Source organism: Dreissena polymorpha, chromosome 6, assembly GCF_020536995.1.
Source record: "Dreissena polymorpha isolate Duluth1 chromosome 6, UMN_Dpol_1.0, whole genome shotgun sequence".
NCBI classification, from domain to species: domain Eukaryota; kingdom Metazoa; phylum Mollusca; class Bivalvia; order Myida; family Dreissenidae; genus Dreissena; species Dreissena polymorpha.
Genome location: NC_068360.1, coordinates 114,337,743 through 114,358,616, shown reverse-complemented (window position 1 = coordinate 114,358,616; position 20,874 = coordinate 114,337,743). Strand labels below are relative to the sequence as shown.

General features: G+C 35.0%; 3 long non-coding RNA genes across 3 annotated transcripts; 1 reads left to right on the top strand and 2 right to left on the bottom strand.

The window, feature by feature from the left end:
• Positions 1-173: 173 nt before the first annotated feature.
• On the bottom strand, positions 174-12,734 carry LOC127833922 (uncharacterized). The gene is made up of 4 exons (XR_008027678.1): positions 12,611-12,734; positions 3,107-3,213; positions 2,522-2,693; positions 174-720 (listed from the first exon to the last, which is right to left on the bottom strand). It is a non-coding gene; the product is annotated as an uncharacterized LOC127833922 (long non-coding RNA).
• Positions 10,700-11,304, top strand: LOC127833924 (uncharacterized). Its single transcript, XR_008027679.1, has 2 exons — positions 10,700-10,772; positions 10,856-11,304. It is a non-coding gene; the product is annotated as an uncharacterized LOC127833924 (long non-coding RNA).
• Positions 12,735-16,439: 3,705 nt separating the features above from the next.
• LOC127833921 (uncharacterized) lies at positions 16,440-20,759 on the bottom strand. The gene is made up of 3 exons (XR_008027677.1): positions 20,559-20,759; positions 19,190-19,368; positions 16,440-18,470 (listed from the first exon to the last, which is right to left on the bottom strand). It is a non-coding gene; the product is annotated as an uncharacterized LOC127833921 (long non-coding RNA).
• Between the last annotated feature and the right edge of the window lie 115 nt (positions 20,760-20,874).

Below are 20,874 nucleotides of genomic sequence, written 5' to 3'. Positions count from 1 at the left end.
GTTCAGTAAGATTGCCTTTTTAAACAAAAAAATTATAATTGCCCTAAAACGAGTGATTTAACAATATGTATACATAGAACTATCATGAACCATTTTCAACATTTACTTTGTTGTTCTATAATTTAAAAAAATATGCAATTCCAAATTATTTATGCAGGTAAACCATGCACACAAAATTTTAGTTTCCATCTTTACTTTTTAGTATTAAGTGTATTTGACCTTGATTTAGTTTTAAAGCCTCATTAATGAAGGAGCTGACTGGACAAACACTTGGCTTTTCTGTAAAACTGCAAATACATTGTATTGTATTTACTCTGCTGACTCCTGTTTGAAGCTTTAAGCAATTTTCTGCTGATTCCACTGCTGATTCCACAAATATTTTTACGTTGTTGAGGGACACTCCAGACTTCAAAACCTGTCCACTCATTGTTTTAAGTGTTGCAATATTCCCTTTTATATTGTCTACAACATATGGTCCAGTGTAATTACTTTCAAGATTTCCTTTGGCTTTTCTCGCCGCCCTCGAAGCATTGAACTTTAACACTCTAGCCCCCACATGTATTTGATCAAATTTTCTTTTTTTGTTGTTGGCTTGAAATTAGTCTCTTAGGCTTTAGACATATTGTCCAGTACAACTTTTCCTGCAGTTTCTGTTTGTTGCTTTCGCACACTGGATGGTTTTTCAATCATGTCTGGGTCGGACAATACACCTTTTTTGTCCTGATGAAAAAAAGACAAATGCACATCATAAAACAATCCACCAAAAAAAGGAACAAGTCTGGTTCATGATTTTTTTGCTTTTGCTGATTAATATTACATTTGTGTAACAAACAAGTCTTTTTACTCTTCTAAAGAACATTTCTAAACAAATATACTTCTTCATTTTGAATGAATCATACCAGTACTTGATTTAAGAAGGAGAAAATAGTCCATTATATGTCAATATTCAGAATTGTTTTTCTGTCAGTTTGACAAAACATAAAATATAATTTTTGTTTCCATGTTTGTTTCCAAAGTGAGTGTTTATTCATAAGTGCAGTTGATGAATTTTTGAGAAAAGATATAACTTATTATGTAGACAGAACAAGAAATATATCGTTGTAAAAGAAAAAGCACATAAATTGAACATACAACATAAACGTTGACGTAATAATTAAATATTTCTAGGGAATTCCTTATTCTAAACACTTATAATTTAGGTGGTGATCAAGAAATATACTCGTTGTTTAACAAGTATGGCCCTGAATTGCTCACCTGAGTTTGAGGTACATGTAACCAAATAATCAAAACTGGACCTAGTGACCTAGTTTTTGGATACACATGACTTGGACTAGGTATTTTCAAAAATAATATTTCGTCAAGATTGGGTCATAAATGTGGCCACTATAGTAGTCACAAGATTTTGGTAAAATTTAAACAGTTGAACCGGTTTTTGGACTCGCTGACCCAGATTTGAACTCAACCTAGATATTGTCAAGATTCTAACCAAGTTTAGTAAAGATTTAGCCATGAAACTAGGGAGTTCAAAAACCTTTTCTTTAATTTTACCTAGTGACTTATTTCTTGACCTCGGGCAACTTAGTTTCAAACTTGGTAAAAATATAATAGGGACACATTTTTTTACCAAGTTTCAGGAAGATTGGACAATAAATGTGGCCTTTAAGGGAAAGTTCACGAGGTAATTATGATGACGCATTACCAACGACAAACAAAAGGTGATTGAACAAGAGATGTATTCGTCAGAAACACAATGCCCCCTATTGCGCCGCTTTTAAATAAAATTTAAATATATCATTAGGCAGGTTTAGAAATTATCTCCCTTGTATAGCTTATTACTTCCCTTGGATTGTATTTTTTTACTTTTAAGGAAGACCGTGACCTTAAAATTTTTGTTTTATTATATCCTTTAAAAAAATATGACTTCCCTTGTGAAATTGATCTGTACAGGCCAAAAGATATAAAATAGAAATTCTCTCCCTTAAAAGCTTGTTATTTCCCTTGGATTTAGTTTTTTGACCTTTAACCTTGAAGGATAACCTTGACCTTTCACCACTCAAAATGTGCAGCTTCATGAGATACACATGCATGTCAAATATCAAGTTGCTATCTTCAAAATTGCAAAAGTTATGGAAACGTTAATTTTTTTCAGACGGACGGACAGACTGACAAACTGACTGTCACACTGATGGACAGTTCAACTGCTATATGCCACCCTACCGGTGGCATAAATAGCTCAACATGTGCTCGTAGTGCTGAGGTGAGCTAAAAATGTATAAAATTTAAGCATTTGTTTCGTATTTTTGGTTTTGACCAACCATGAGGGGCAGGGGGGATGAACCAATAAGAGATCGCTATGCTGCCCCCTTCTTTTTCACTCTAGGCCTTTACATAACAAGGATATGTTAAAGAATGTGGGACTAAAACAATTAATTGACACAGGATATGGAAAACATTAAATCTTCATCTAAACTCCTGTCAGCAACATATTAAGTATGTAATCAAAGATGCTTTATTTACATACATCAAGAGCCACAGTCTGCAACTGACTCGGGTACATTGCTTCCCGTCCGTACAGAAGGAAGAATGGGCTGAATTTAGTTGACAACTGTTTTTTGGTCCGAATTGAGAAAAGAACCTCATCAAGCCTTTCATCCCAATCGTTCTATATGTCGTTGACCAATTTGCTTAAGGCCCTTTAACAAAAATCAGACAATTAGTAAGGTTTTAACAAATCAGAAGCACATAAAGTGATATTGAACACTGTTCTGGTATAAATTATGCAACTTAATGAATTCAATGCAAATTTTTAAAACAATAATTACGCTGCCTACACATATTGTACAGAATCAATATTGAACCAGCTAAAGTCTTCAGGGTGGAAATCCAAATCTTCAAGGCTTTGTTAGATTACATGTACCAGCAATTGAGGACGAACCTATCTCTCTTTATGATTAATTTTGGAAAATCTGGTGTGTAAATTTAAGGGTGGGCAAGGCCCAGTTTACACACAAAGACTAAACAGATTGGCAAATGCTTGGTTAAAATTTATAGTGAATAATAAGCAAAAACACAGTCACATCTCAGTGATAAACAGTTTGAAATTTACCTTTTGATTGTTTGATTGGTCCTTTCATCAAGGCCGTTTGTTTGTGGGTGGCATGCATATGTTACTTTGTGTTAAATGTCCCACGTAAAGCACAACTCTTGATTTATCTGAAAAACAAAATAAGCCAATCATATAATGTCGTCCGTTCACCTGTAAATAAAACAGAACAAGAGCTGTCACCATTAGTTGACTTATGCCCCCTATAAATGCTTGATATAAGTTATGAGCTTTTTTCGAAACCTAAACGCAGATTTCGAAACCTAAACGCGGACCGTAAGTTCAAGGTCAAGGTCAGAGGGGTAAAAATTTGTGTGCGTATGGAAAGGCCTTGTCTATATACACATGCATACCAAATATGAAGGTTATATCTCAAGGAGATAGAATTTTTGAGAATTTTCGAAACCTAAACGCAAAGTCTGGCGGAAAGACGGACAGACAGACAGACACACAGCCCAATCACTATATGCCCCCTTTTCTTCATTATTATACAAAGAGAGTTGGTCTGACAAATCTTACGGGCAGTAATTATCAATGTTTTCATAAGAAAGGCAAGTGCGCACTACCACCTTCATCATAATCATTATTGCATACAGAGAGTTGGTCTGACAAATCTCACAGGCACTTATAATCAAGAAATCAAGAGAAAGAAAAGTCACCACCTTTACCACCTTTATAAGCATCATTATTGCATATAGAGAGTTGATCTGACAAATCTCACAGGCAGTTATACTCATGTTATCATGAGAAAAACAAGTCACTATCACTACCACCTTCATCATCATCATTATTGCATGCTTGGAGTTGATCTGACAAATCTCACAGGCAGTTATACTCATGTTATCATGAGAAAGACAAGTCACCATCACTACCACCTTCATCATCATCAATATTCCATGCTTAGAGTTGGTCTGACAAATCTCACAGGCAGTTATACTTGTGTTATCATGAGAAAGACAAGTCACCATCACTACCATCTTAATCATCATCATTATTGCATGCTTGGAGTTGATCTGACAAATCTCACAGGCAGTTATACTCATGTTATCATGAGAAAGGCCAGTCACCACCACTACAACCTTTATCATCATCATTATTGCATGCTTGGAGTTGGTCTTACAAATCTCACAGGCATTTATACTTGTGTTATCATGAGAAAGACAAGTCACCATCACTACCATCTTAATCATCATCATTATTGCATGCTTGGAGTTGATCTGACAAATCTCACAGGCAGTTATACTCATGTTATAATGAGAAAGGCCAGTCACCACCACTACCACTTTTATCATCATCATTATTGCATGCTTGGAGTTGATCTGACAAATCTCACAGGCAGTTATACTCATGTTATCATGAGAAAGACAAGTCACCATCACTACCACCTTCATCATCATCATTATTGCATGCTTGGAGTTGATCTGACAAATCTCACAGGCAGTTATACTCATGTTATCATGAGAAAGACAAGTCACCATCACTACCACCTTCATCATCATCATTATTGCATGCTTGGAGTTGATCTGACAAATCTCACAGGCAGTTATACTCATGTTATCATGAGAAAGGCCAGTCACCACCACTACAACCTTTATCATCATCATTATTGCATGCTTGGAGTTGGTCTGACAAATCTCACAGGCAGTAATACTCATGTTATCATGAGAAAGACAAGTCACCATCACTACCACCTTCATCATCATCATTATTGCATGCTTGGAGTTGGTCTGACAAATCTCACAGGCAGTTATACTCATGTTATCATGAGAAAGGCCAGTCACCACCACTACCACCTTCATCATCATCATTATTGCATACATAGAGTTGGTCTGACAAATCTCACGGGATGTACTGTAATTATCAATGTATTCATGAGAAAGGCAAGTAATCGCCACTACTACCTTCATCATAATCTTTATCGCATACAGAGAGTTGGTCTCACAAATCTCGCAGGCAGTTATACTCATGTTATCATGAGAAAGACAAGTCACCATCACTACCACCTTCATCATCATCAATATTTCATGCTTGGAGTTGGTCTGACAAATCTCACAGGCAGTTATACTTGTGTTATCATGAGAAAGACAAGTCACCATCACTACCATCTTAATCATCATCATTATTGCATGCTTGGAGTTGATCTGACAAATCTCACAGGCAGTTATACTAATGTTATCATGAGAAAGGCCAGTCACCACCACTACAACCTTTATCATCATCATTATTGCATGCTTGGAGTTGATCTGACAAATCTCACAGGCAGTTATACTCATGTTATCATGAGAAAGACAAGTCACCATCACTACCACATTCATCATCATCATTATTGCATGCTTGGAGTTGATCTGACAAATCTCACAGGCAGTTATACTCATTTTATCATGAGAAAGACAAGTCACCATCACTACCACCTTCATCATCATTATTATTGCATGCTTGGAGTTGATCTGACAAATCTCACAGGCAGTTATACTCATGTTATCATGAGAAAGGCCAGTCACCACCACTACAACCTTTATCATCATCATTATTGCATGCTTGGAGTTGATCTGACAAATCTCACAGGCAGTTATACTCATGTTATCATGAGAAAGACAAGTCACCATCACTACCACCTTCATCATCATCATCATTATTGCATGCTTGGAGTTGGTCTGACAAATCTCACAGGCAGTTATACTTGTGTTATCATGAGAAAGACAAGTCACCATCACTACCACCTTCATCATCATCATAATTGCATACATAGAGTTGGTCTGACAAATCTCACGGGATGTACCGTTATTATCAATGTATTCATGAGAAAGGCAAGTAACCGCCACTACTACCTTCATCATAATCTTTATCGCATACAGAGAGTTGGTCTCACAAATTTCACAGGCACTTATAATCATGTTATCATGAGAAAGACAAGTCACCATCACTACCACCTTCATCATCATCATTATTGCATGCTTAGAGTTGATCTAACAGATCTCACAGGCAGTTATACTCATGTTATCATGAGAATGGCCAGTCACCACCACTACCACTTTTATTATCATCATTATTGCATACATAGAGTTGGTCTAACCAATCTCATGGGCAGTGATAATCATGTTATCATGAAAAATGCCAGTTACCACCACTACCACCTTTATCATCATCATAATTGCATACATAGATTTGGTCTGAAAAATCTTACAGGCAGTAATAAACATGTAATCATTTATATGATTACAAAGACAAGTTACCACCACTTTTACTTTTATCATCATTATTATTGCATACATAGAGTTGGTCTGACAATTCTAATGGGCAGTAATTATAATGAAGACAAGTAACCCTCACTACCATCATCATCATCATCATAATCATTATAGCATACAAAGAGTTGGTCTGACAAATCTCACAGGAAGTAATAAACTTATACATGTAATAACTAGAAATGGCGCGGTAGAGGCCGACGAGTATCCCTACACCGCATGTTTGACCCAGGGGTGCCCCAGGGTTGGTAATGGGGCCATGCATAGTTGAGATTGACCGTATTGTCATAAGAGAAGTTCAGTATCAATTAGAAGTGAATCGGTGTAGAAATGAAGAAGTTATAGTAAAAGGCAATTTTGGGTGGGCGTGGTCTTTGTTGGCGGGGTGCCCCAGGGTTGGTAATGGGGCCATGCATAGTTGAGATTGACCGTATTGTAATAAAAGAGGTACAGTATCAATAAATGAAGTAAATCGGTGTAGAAATGAAGAAGTTAATGTAAAATAACCTACAAAAATGAGTGAAAATCTCTGACCCAGCCCCACCCCAACCCCATAACTTTTGACCCAGGGGTCAGATCAAAACATTCCAAATAGTGCAGGGTTGCACATATGCTCGTAGCTACTATGTGCACATATGCTCGTAGCTACCATGTGGGAAAGTTTCAAGGTTCTTAACCAACAATTTGCTTGATAAAGATCTCTTTATCACAACTGTCTATAGGTGAAAATCTTCACTAATGAATGATCATTTAAATAAGGCAGTGGTACATGTATGGCACGCGAAATGCACATTAATTCCTTAAACCACGGTTTAACAGTTAACTATATAGTTAATTGACTTTGAACCTGGGTTCAAATTGCTGTTTGCACATGAAGTCCTTAAACCCGGGTTCAAGACTTTGAACCACGGTTCAAAGTGTGTCTAAACATAGATATAAATCTGTTATCTGAGACAACCAATCAGCGGGGCTTAAACCACAATTTGAAGGTAAATACCGGGACTTCATTGGTCATCTCTTAACTATAGGGTTAAGAGACTTTGATCTGCGGTTCAAAGTCCTAAACTGTGGTTAAGAGGCGCGGAATGCACATTTATTATTTAACAGTCAATTGTATAGTTAAGAAACTTTGAACCGGAGTTCAAAGTGCCGTTTGCACATTAATTCTTTATTGGTCCTCTCTTAACTATAGGGTTAATAGACTTTGAACTGCGGTTCAAAGTCTTAAACTGCGGTTTAAAGTCTTAAACTGCGGTTTAAAGTCTTAAACTGCGGTTCAAAGTCTTAAACTGGGGTTAAGACGCGCGGAATGCACATTCATTATTTAAACAGTTAACTATTTATTCCTTAAACCCGAGTTCAAGAGTTTGAACAGCGGTTCAAAGTGCGTCTAAAAAAGATACAAATCTCTTATCTACATAATTCAGAGACAACCAATCAGCGGAGGTTAAACCACAATTAGAAGGCAAATGTCACGGTTTCATTGGTCATTTCTTAACTATAGAGCTAAGAGACTTTGAACCGCAGTTCAAAGTCTTGAACCCGGGTTTAAGGAATTAATGTACAATGCGTATTTAAATACTACATAACTGTGATTTATATTACTTGCTGTATTTGTTGTTTGGCGAAATAAATTGCATGTTCATATCTCCCTTTTTTACACCCTTTATATACTATGCACAAAAATCGGAATTTCACTATCTAAGTAGCTAAAACATATGCACTTATTATCTTGCCTGACGTTCATGTAGCAAAAAACAATTAGCATCTAATCAGCCTGCGTGGTAGCACACAATTTAAGTACATGTATTAGCACGTGTTCTCATAATGCATGGCAAAGATATCTGCACGTAGATCAATAAATAATCAATATATTTATTTGTTATAACAGCTGTATGGCTAAACATTCCCTATAGGAAAGGCTAAACGTACAGAGCCATACGACAAGCCAATATAGGCTAGTCAAACGGCCCCGTATGGCAAGCCTATATAAAGTATATTGGCTTGTCGTACAGGGCCGTACGGCTAGCCACTTTCTTTTAACAAACAATTTATAAAGTATCTAATCTACGACTTATCCTTATTTCCTAGAATTTTACATTTTATTTGGATTTTTTTAAATAAACAGTTGCCAACTTTGCTACATATGTTGTGTAGATGAAAATAATTTGGAAAATATTCACTAATAATGCTTGATTGATCATTGTCGGCTCAGGTACTACTTACATGTACCCCAGGTACTCTTAAGTATACTAACATGTACCATGGGTACGGTAAATAAACGTAATCGTACCCGTTCATTATTAGACTGTACCCGAGTTGTATTTCCGCCTAAAATCTGATGTCATAAAACGCGCTACCAATTATTTTAAACAAACTTATCTTAAAAAAAACTGCGTCAACAGGCTTTTTGAGTATGAGTTTTCGATAATATAGAGGCCATTTTACAGAAAATAGACATAAATGTGAATATAATTAATATTTTTTTAAAGCTGACAACGACTGATTTAGCGTTAAATTTCTCGGGTACGTTAAAGTATATTTACCGTACCCGGGGTACATGTAAGTATACTTAAGATTACCCGGGGTACATGTAAGTAGTACCCAAGCCGACAATGACCAATCGAGCACTATTAACAGTGTGTTGGTGATCATTCATGTATACGATTTATTGAATGAGTTATATCAAAATCATGACAAGTTTATTGTTAAGTGTGTTCTTAATCTTATAAAAATGATGACTGCCATTCAGTCTGAACATATTCAGTTTCAGAGAGATCTAGATAGTCTATCATTGTGGGAGCTGAAATGGAAGATGTCTTTTAACATAGAAAAATGTCATATCATGCATGTTACAAGAAACTGTAAACCATTAAAAACAGCCTACACTCTTCACAATCAACCTCTGTCTGTTGTAAACCAAGCCACTTATCTTGGCGTTGAAGTAAGCTCAACTTTAAACTGGTCACCTCACGTAAATAAAATTAGTACCGGTAGTAAAGCAAGCCAGAGCTTAGGTTTCTTAAAACGAAACATTCATTCTTCTAAAATGGAAACTAAGGCAGCGGCATATAACAGCATTGTTAGACCATCCTTGGAATATTGCTCTAGTGTGTGGGACCCTTACCATCAGAAAGATATTGATAAAATTGAAAATGTTCAGCGTCGAGCTGCCAGATTTGTAACAAATAATTACAGCAAGACACCGTGCACGGTCACAAATATAATTAAGGATTTGAATTGGAATACCTTGCAATCAAGAAGACAACAAGCTAGACTCATTTTGTTCTATAAAATAGTATATAATCATGATGATGTCAAACCCCTTCACTATCACACTCCATACATTAGACACTCACGCCATCACCATCACATGGCATACCAAATACCACCAAGTACAGCAGATTACCACAAATTTTCTTCCTTTCCAAGAACAGTTGTACAATGGAACACACTTCCATCTTATGTAGTTAGCGCTGATACGATCCCTGGATTTAAATCAGTGCTGTCTACATCAGTGTTCCTTCCTTAGATCACATGATTCTGCTTTTATCCTGTTTTTAACACGACTAATATTCTCACCACATGCACAGTTGTATATGTATATATTTAGGTCTTAGGGGCTTAAGGTGTTAGGTTTTGCACCTTTTTATCACTGTTGATAGGATTTTCCTGAGTGGATTGAGTAACTCGGGAAACCTATCAATCTATTTCTTTTTAACCCCCCACGCATGGCCATAATGTATCAGTATTGAACATAGCCATTATTATAAAAGAAGAAGAAGAGATTGAGAAGAAAGATATCAACAAATCAGGGTTGCTAGGCCCACAGGAGTATGAAATTCTATCCATAAAACTAATAATAACTAATATTACAAAAATATACCCCTATATGGTAGTCTATATACTATAAAGGGGTATTTTTTTTTGTTATTTAGCCATTAGATTAGCTTTATGGATAGAATTTCAAGCTCCTGTGCCAGGCTTAAGGTCGGTTGCAAAAGAACTATCTGAAAATAATTATTTCGCCTGTATTTTGATAAGACATCAGTCTTAAAAGAAATTATCTCACTTGCGACGAAATTGTTTTTGTTCAGTATAAAAAGCACATTCAGCACAAGTGTCCGCATTAGTCTAATACATCTATTAAATCATAAAAATTGACGTTGAAGTTGAACGCACCGCAGTGTAGTAGCGACATTGTGCACAGATGTCGTTAAGATACATTTAGTAAATAACTGCAGTAAAATTGAAGGTAAATTGTAATCGTAGTTATACATGAAATATTATGCATAGATTGTCATGTGTCTGTTGCAATTATAATTAAATAATGGAAAGAATCGTTGCTCAATATAGACGAGTTAACGCGTGACGTCACACGCACCTGCAAAGTTTAGACTCCGCCCACTGGTTGGCAAAAAGAGGTGGAATTCATATAGACGAGTTAACGCTTGACGTCACACGCACCTGCAAAGTTTAGACTCCGCCCACTGGTTGGCAAAAAGAGGTGGAATTCATATAAGCGCATATAGAGAAGGTTGACATTATCATCGTTTTTACTGATAATCATGAACTGTATCAAATATAATTTTACTATTTATGTCTGAATAAAACATAAGCATGCGTGGAAATTCATTTTTTGAACGATTATATTGTTGTTATTATTTGTTTTTACTAAAAACGAGCTCTGGAGTGGAACGTACACTATCTACGAGCTCGGTATGTGGTTACCACAAAAATCTCTACTAACCGCATTTTCACGTCCATTTTAGATACAAAATTTCAGAAATGTAAATTCGTTTAGAATAAATTAAATTTAATGAAAGAACACAAATAAGGATGGAAACAAACAACAAATAGATCGCTTTTTGTTCGCAACATATAGTAACTGATTTTAATCTTAATATATCTGTACAAACTTACCTTGTTACACAACAAATAAATTCATAAATCTAATTGTTTTATTTAATTGTGCACACCAATTTTGACACTTGTTTCAGCATTTCTAACCTGGTGTTTAATTGAACCGTTGTTCGTCACAAGCATATTATCTCGTTATGATCGGAGACTGCCCAGACAATTACACAGAAAACATGCCGGCGTCATAAACATAGGGACCTATACTTTAATTGGGTCCTTGCATAGACCACATGTGGCAGACTTTATGATACTTCCATGTCATCTCTTGGCATATTGAGCAGTCATATTGAGCAAGCCAAATATTAAAGCCAAAATACGTAACATTTGCTTTAATAAATAATTTAACATATTAAAAAAAGAAGATATTTGTCCGAAACGGATTAACAGGAACATGTGTATTTATTTGTTAGCCAGTTTAATAATAATAATACAGTGCTTTATGTCTTTAAAGTTAAAATATTGTTCAATATTACTGCTACACAATTTATGTATTTACCGCGGGTACCGGCAAATGTAAACTCGTCAATTTAGTGTAAAGATTATACGTTCTTGCATTGCACGTAACACCATCATGAAAACAAGCAATCACAATGGATAAACAGTATTTGCGTAAAATAAATTAAATAAATACATATATTTATCATAAAATGCTAGATTGTTAAATGTATCACTCCTTATTACTTGTTAAGAGATTTCAATATACATGCAAAGACAGTTCAATTTGCACAAGATGCAGGTTTTATTTTCATTTGTATATTAAAATTTATTAATATTGTTATTCAATGGAAACGAAACGGAAATTCATTCTATGGAAAAGAAAATTACAACAACATTTAACTATTGTTAATGTATTCCGTTTTTTATGGCTTTGTTTTATAATTGATTAAATGCGCCTCTTATAATACACTTTCGGTCGCTGATGAGCAATAACAATATCCACACCGTTTATAGTTATAATCAAATTAATATATGTTTTACAAGTTTTGAAATATCATTTTTTAAAGTCTTACTATAAAAAGGAATACGGCTAATGTATTGTTTTGTTGTGTGGTATTGTCAGTATTTAGTCTTCCGACCACGTTTACTCTGATACTAATAACTAATTTGTATTTTTATAAAGAGGAAATTATATGATGATACATTTATTAGTACTAAATATGATATATTTGCACTATTGTTTAAGAGTTGTAATGTTTATTTCGGATTTTTTATCGTTTAATTGACTAAACAAAAGCCCTTTTTACATGTTTTACGTGACTGTAACCAGTGTTTTTGCCAACCAGTCAGTGCGCATGCGCGGAAAATCCCGAATGTAAACAATAACAATTAACTCGTCTATTACCTGTATCTGACGGTTCTCACGCATATGATTTTGTTTATTTATGTTCTAATGCGCATGCGCAGTGCTCTGTGTTTTCCGTTTATCTGACCCTTCTCATGGTCTGACGAGTTTCACGTCACACCGGGACTCCATGGATCAATGGTTGTAGCCCTGTTGAGGGTTACTTTCTTTTCTTTTTTAAAATTTTATTCTTGACTTTTTCCTGGAGCCTTTAGATCCAATGTTTACATTTATCAATATAAAGCATTTCATGACAAACTTCAATACATGCCAAAATCTGTGAAAAGGCCCCTTTAAACATTGGTGTGAATTTCACACAATTGTTTAAAGCTTTTGACTTCAAAAAGTTGCTGATTTACTTGCTATATACCATAAATATATATTTTTTAAGAATTAAAATTCACATTGAAAAGTGCCAAATAAAAAAAAATCGGGCGGGGTGACCCCTACAGTACCCTCCACGGCTCGCCCCCACCACCAGTCAAAATTTCCTGCGTACGGCCCTGCATTAAGACCAGTCGGATATTCTTGTATTCTCCTTTGTGGATAAGAACTGATCTGATGGCAGTTTCATCGCTACCGGCATTTCCAACTGGAAGGACGCCACTTCAACTTTCAAAAAGCACCAGCAGTCTGGGCGTCCAAAGGTGGCCGCCGAGAGACATGACATGTGACACTGCCGAGCGTCACCAAGGACATCTGTGTGTTATTATCAAGCACAGATCCCAAGGAGAAAGGAACCAACCTGTTCAACTTATTACAATGTCACTTTGTGTCCGGTACCCAGCGCGACGGGACTTTTTATTGCGGGAACACCATGGCCCTGATGGCAATTTCGTAAAGCTGCTGTCACTGCATGGCGATGCCATTGCGAAAAAAATCTGATAATAATATTATCAAAAAGTTGTTGTGTAAAAATAACTCGTCACTAAATGACCACAATAGTCGTATTCCGTAACTATGCGTATCTTTTGTTGTAATAGTGTCTAACAGTTCAATATGACACGAAATTGAATGCCTCAAACTACACAATTTTTCATTTCAAACTATTTATGAGCGGACTCGTGCAGCTTATAAAGTACAGCTATGATATTTTGTCGTCGATAGGCGTTTCCAATCGCCTTTAATCTGGTGCCGATTGTCCGGGTTTATAATTAAATCGGGTGCCAATTGTCCTGGTCGACACATTTACGGGATCCCGATTGTCCGGGTGCCCTTTGTCCGGATACCTTAAAACATAGTTCCCAGTCAGGCTATTGACTTTGTCACACGATTTAATCTTTGACATAATAAAGACGTTCCATTAATATTGCCGTGATCCAAGGATTTACAGTATTTGTTTCCAATCTAAAGACAAAATTGAATCTCGCTCTGGGAAAACAGGCCTAAATGCAAGTGCGTAAAGTGCTGGAAAAATCAGGCCTTAATGCAAGTGCGTAGTGTGCTGGGAAAACAGGCCTTAATGCAAGTGCATAAAGTGCAGGGAAAACAGGCCTTAATGCATGTGCGTAGTGTCGTACAGTGCAGTTCGCACAGTCTCATCAGGGACGATAATTTCAGCTTGTATGATTTTTTCATTTAAAGAAAGTCTCTTCTATCCGAAAATCCAGTCTAGAACTGCACAGGCTAATCTGAGACGACACTGTGTGCACATGCATTACGCCCCGTTTTCTCAGAGAAAGGCTTATTTATTTCATGGCATCTTATGACGGCCGCAGAGACCTTAGAACAAACAATAAGTTCATTTATGGAAGGCTAGTATACAAATACATGCACTATGATGGAAAAAGTTAATACACAAATAAAAAATAACACATTTTAATGTTAATTCACATTTTTATTATATCAATAGACATCTAGTTTTGCAACTGAAAGTGATTATGCATTTGGTTTTCAACACATATTATAAATAACTTAGTAAATAACATAGAAAACAATACAGTACACTCGCACATAATAAGAACATAATTATATAACATACTTTTCTTTTATACCTGTATAAAAATCACTCATAGCACATTGGTGGCAAGATAGAATAGACTTAACCTATTTATGCCTAGTGGACTCTCCCATCTTTCTAAATTGGATCAATTTATTTCCAACATTAGGGATGTCTAGTATATTTACTTCTATATTTAGAATTATTTCTTACAGAAATTCCTTTAAGCTAACAACGCAGACCCTGATGAGACGCCACATCATGCAGCGTCTTATCTGGGTCTACGCTGTTTGCCAAGGCCTTTTTTCTAGACGCTAGGCATAAATGGGATAATAAAACATGGTAAAGTAAAAGCTTCATTTCTCTGCTTTTTTTTTGCATACAACTTGAATTTATGTTATTTACATCATTAAGTATTGATCGATGTAAACAAGTAAAGCTGAAACAGAGAATTGACTATACGCTTACATTTTAAATGATAATATTATCAAACAAAATGACATAATTTATAATTAAAAACATTATTTCTAAGTTGTTATTATTACATTTTGTTACATGATGTATTAATTGACATAAGGAACTGATTATACCAGTCATTCAATATTATTAATGCTAAATGGTATAACATTTATTTTTTATTTACATGTATATTGATATTTTATTTTTGTGACAAATATTCAGATTAGCTTTATACAGACTGATAACAAAAGTATTCATTAATCATGCAGTCACCCAATAATAATAGTAGTAGTCATTTACACATACATAGCTTAACACATAGATATCATCTTTAAACACATATACATACCGTTTATACATATGTTTTCTAAATATACATACATATTGCACTGTCAGTAATTTTCCTCAACTTCAAAAGAAAAACACAACATGACATAAATGGAGTTTCAAATATAATCACAAGTGTAACAGCAATGTCATTGGCACTGTAATGAAGACCATAATCTATTCCTAACTACAGTTCAGACGGTCAAATATCACCACACATCATATTTTAACCCATTTATGCCAAGTGGACTCTCCCATCCTTCTAAATTGGATCAATTTATTTCCAAAATTAGGGATGTCTAGTACATTTATTTCTATATTACAATACTTCTGACAAAAAATTCCTTTAAGCAAACAGCGCAGACCCTGATGAGACGCCGACAAAAAATTCCTTTAAGCAAACAGCGCAGACCCTGATGAGACGCCGCATCATGCAGCGTCTCATCTTGGTCTACGCTGTTTGCCAAGGCCTTTTTTCTAGACTCTAGGCATAAATGGGTTAAGGGACTCACATGTCTACGTAGTGTCTTATTTTTAATAAAAAAATAAGTTTTGTTTGGTTCCACAAGAAAGTGCTTTAATTAAAGTCGTCATAAAAAAATCACAATAACAGCAACCACCCATAATTTTTGCAAAAGAAAACCCCAACAATATCAAGCCAGCTCTGTATCAAATAATATGTTATTTTATCACGCATATAATGCTTTTAATGGTTTTTTTTAATCACCTTATATTTAAAAAATAAACATTAGCATTAATATTTTTAAAATTAACATTTAAATGATGAATTGCAGTTCAGTCTTTTCAGAAGGAAGAAATCAAATAAGGTAGCACTATGTCAAATATTTTGTAAGGAAACAAGAGATGTGTTTGTCAGAAACACTATGCCCCCTACTGCGCTGCTTTTATTATTTATTTTATCATTTGGCAGGTACAGATCATTTTTACACTTCTCTTGTGTCTGAAAATTACACTTCTAATCAACAAAATTAACAAAATATGTTAAATAAAAGACTATATTTAATACAGCTTGATCAGTAGTAAATGATACAGAGGGACAATACAAAAAAGAAATAATCGATACATATACATGTTACGATGTACATGTATATGAATAATTCAGTATCTGAAACCTTGCAGTATTTAGTCATCCCATAAAAAAAGCACACACAAATATTTAGTTTCTTTGAAATGTGTATAAATGTATATGATGTTTGATATAAATTATGCTCACAAATTACAATTTTAAAAATCATGTAAAATATCCATTGCGAATGAATGAAATATGACGATGCCAAATTATGTGCCGGCAGACTTTTTTCCTTTAGAAGTGTACAGTCCCTTATATCAAAGTGAATGTTGATGAAAGCCTATTAACCTGTACTGCAGTTTACGGCTATACAGGGAAAACAATATTTGCATAAAACAAATTCTAATTACGGAAAAGTTTAACTTTTATATCTATGAAAGGTGTGTGTGAAAATCAAAGTAACCAGATATTTAACTTTATATAACTGTTCAAGACCGTATAAACAAGTTTACATAAAGCTGGAACAGTTACTGGATTTCATAGAGACCTAATAATACTAAAGTTTTGTTTTGGTTTTATAGACCCATCATCAAATGTCAGATTGTAAATCTGAACTTAATTTACAACATTTTATTCAACATTTTAATATATTTTATATATTTATAAAAAATGTTTTTATGCACAACTTTGGTATCAAGAATGATAAACATATATATATGATCACACTGATCAGTATAAAATGAAATCTTAAGCTACATGTATAAATATATCATGATGGAGAACATTAGCTCTGTTTTAAGGATGTTTACGTTAAAATATACAATTGTTCTCTCACTTAACTATTTGTATTTTAATGGCAAAGATATGTTGACCAAAAAATTATGAAAAGTAATGTTTAAAAAAATAGCTTAAAGTTAAAAGAAGTATGAAAGGTAAGGCAAAAGAAAAGATTTGATTAAATATATTTCAGCTGCGATATGTGGAAATGGGGCTAAATGCATAGACAGGCTATTATTTGATCACATGCATTAAGCTCCATTTTCGCAGAGCAACGATTATTTGAAGGACATTCAGTTTCAAGCATTTTTCGCTCTCTAGGATTTGAGGAAAACTTTCAATCTGACAGTAAGATTTGCTGTTCGGATTTCTTTTCGGAATACAGAAAGTATACACCCATTTAAAACATAATACTTCGAGATGATGTAAAATATATGAAATATTTACTTTCTGGCAAACAGTTGATTAAGTATTTTCTGATACATTAATAAAAATCTTTCCTCGATAACTTTGTCCATCTGTTGGTTATACATTTTGAACAAGTTAAATGTTGGCTCTTAAAAATGTTACCAATATATCATGAAAAAGCTTAAAATAATAGCATGAACAATGGTTCTTTGGTTTTTCTTCTAACGCAAACATATAGAACAACTGCCATGCAGATTTCTTTAAAACATCTGAAAATAGGAAAGTTTATACAGAAATAACTGTAAACAGACTTGTTGGGATCAAATAACAGTAAGTGTTCCGTGTTAAAGCACTGAATATTAACCCTTTGCATGCTGGAAAATTTGTCGTCTGCTTAAATGTCGTCTGCTAAATTTCTAAAATTAGCATTTTCTTCAATTTTGTTTCAAAGAACACTATCAGAATAGCAAACTGTTTGGATCCTGATGAGACGCCACGTTCTGTGGCATCTCATTTGGATCCAAACTGTTTGCAAAGGCCTTCAAAATTTGGTTCCAGCACTGAAAGGGTTAAAACAAAACATCTGGGATGTTGAACATTACAATGATGTTTAGGCTACAAAGCACTATAATCCAGTAACATGGCTTTCGTACAACATAGCCTCAGTGGTAGCAGACGATGGACACAGGGCCCAATGGATGTAGGCTGCACTCCATATTCAAATAGGCTACACTCCACATTCATGTAAGCTCTTGAGCTTCAAGTAGGTGACACTCAACATTCATTAAGGTTACACACAACTGATGTTCCATTATCTTACAGAGGTCAAAAGGCTGCACCGGTGCGCAGTTTAATCTCAAAAGTTGAAACGCATGGAGTATTTTCAGCAAATTTCCCTGTCATTGTCATACCACCGGAATCTGAATAAAAAAAAAAAACGACATTATTATCAGTACTTCTTGGCCCTGGCAAACCTTAGGTTAACAATCATCAGTTTATGATAGATACTGCATCAAGAACTGAACTAAATAAACATATACAATATAACAATAGAAAGTAGACATTTATTATACTTGTTGTTCTTCCAGTCAATGAAAAATATTAACAGTATTACAATTATTTTGTAAACTGACTTGTCTTAACCGACTTTTTATGATTATAAAAAAAGTCAAGATTACAAAAGGAAAGTTAAACTTATATTCCAACATGCACAATAACATTCATTACTCAATTTTTTTTCAATAAATATCATATCTAATAAGGCGTTTTAGCAATTTTAATATTTTAAATCCCAAACTTACAGAAGTTACGTTTTGACAATCAATTTATTATTTTTGACTGATTGAGCTTTAAAAGATACAAAACAGTTAACCAATTTATGCCTAGCGTCTAGAAAAAAAGGCCTTGGCAAACAGCTAAGACCAAGATGAGACGCCGCATGATGGGGCGTCTCATCTGGGTCTGCCCTGTTTTCTTAAAAGAATTTCTGTAATAAACATAAAAGAATATATTGTAAATATAAATATTATAAATATATACTAGACATCCCTTATTTTGGAAATATATTGATCCAATGTAGAAGGATGGGAGAGTCCACTAGGCATAAATGGGTTAACCAAAAGATACACAATATACATACATCATCAGAGAACTGAAAGACTGGCCTGCTTCCCGTCGGAGGGTTGTTGTTGGTGGTGGGGGGATCTAGGGGTGTCTTGTGTCGATACAAGGAGGGTGGTAGGGTCTTATAGGATGAGGGGGCGGGGCTTGTCTGAGGGGGGCAAGGGGGACGGGTAAACAGGGCTTCAGTGGCACCACCTGGAATAGAGTTTTGTGGTATTGAAGGGCACTTACATTAGTTACACTATCAGCCTCGTTCTGGGTAAACCTAACGTATAATGCATTTTCGCAAAGTACCATACCAGATTAATGAGGGAAGATACTTTCCACCAAAACTGGATGTTGGTTTTGCAGAGAATTCCTATGAACGCAAAATTACATTCAAGTGTAGTGTCTTCTCAGATTAGCCAGTGCTGACTGCACAGGCTAATCTGGGACAACACTTTATGCACATGCATTTAGACCCATTTTTTGTCAGAATATGGCTCATGTACCAAACATTGATATTGGGTAAATGTAGATTGGATGGTGAGTTCTTTGGGATTCAACATACTACTTCCATAGGCAGTACAGGTATTATACATGCATTCAGAACAAAAAACTGTTGAAATGTTTGTGAAATTCATGTCACATATTTTATTTGCAGTCAGGTCAAGTTACAAACCTTTCTTATGAAATATTTAATTTATTAGTCTATAACCAGTTAAGAAAATTGTAAGGATGTTAAGAGTACAGGAATAGTGTTCATACATAATAACCCTGTTGATCTGCTGATCAGTTATATGGCTGATCCTGGATTTTTTTTAACATATATAAGGGAAATATAAGGAACCAGGTAGAAACCAAGGCAGAAACAAATCTGTATTTTTAAATGCACTACATTCAATCTACGCGGGAAATGTTAAGATTCAGAGAGTTAAAAAAGGAAAGGAACTAAATAGGATTACTGGTCTGACTTTGGCACAACATTCCCAGATGTCGACACAACCTGTTACATTTTCATAATTCTTCTTTGTGTTACACTTTGAACATCAATTAAAAAGTTCAAACCTGGATTGGTGTACATTTCTTACTCACAACTTAACCCATTCATGCCTAGCGTCTAGAAAAAAGGCCTTGGCAAGCAGCGTAGACCCAGATGATGCGGCGTCTCATCAGGGGCTGCGCTGTTTGCTTCAAGGAATTTATGTAAGAAATATAGAAATAAATATACTAGACATCCCTAATTTTGGAAATAAATTGATCCAATTTAGAAGGATTGGAGAGTCCACTAGGCATAAATGGGTTAAGTATTTTCACTATAAAAAAATCGACAATTGTTTAAAATCTTAAAATTGAATATTCACAGAAAAGGGCTTAAGCCAGAGAGGCAAAAAAATAAAACTAACCAGCATTCTTTAAAGGCTGCTGGCTAATACTGGAGGGGAGACTATTGTTACAGCTCTCATCTTTGCTTTGAGTACTCTCAGAGTTGTCTCCCTTGCGCCTCAGTTTACCATTTTTTTCGATCTGCCGCCTGCGCTGGGATTTAGGGTACGGATTGCGAGGTATGTCAACGATGCCGTAGTTACTGTCCGTGCTGTAGCCGGGGCTTGGTGGACGGGCTTGCTGTCTGTGACGACGGGATTTCTTTGCTACAAAATAAACATTGATGCATTATGTTGAGCTACAAATAAGCATAACTTAAAGTTATATAAAAATAAA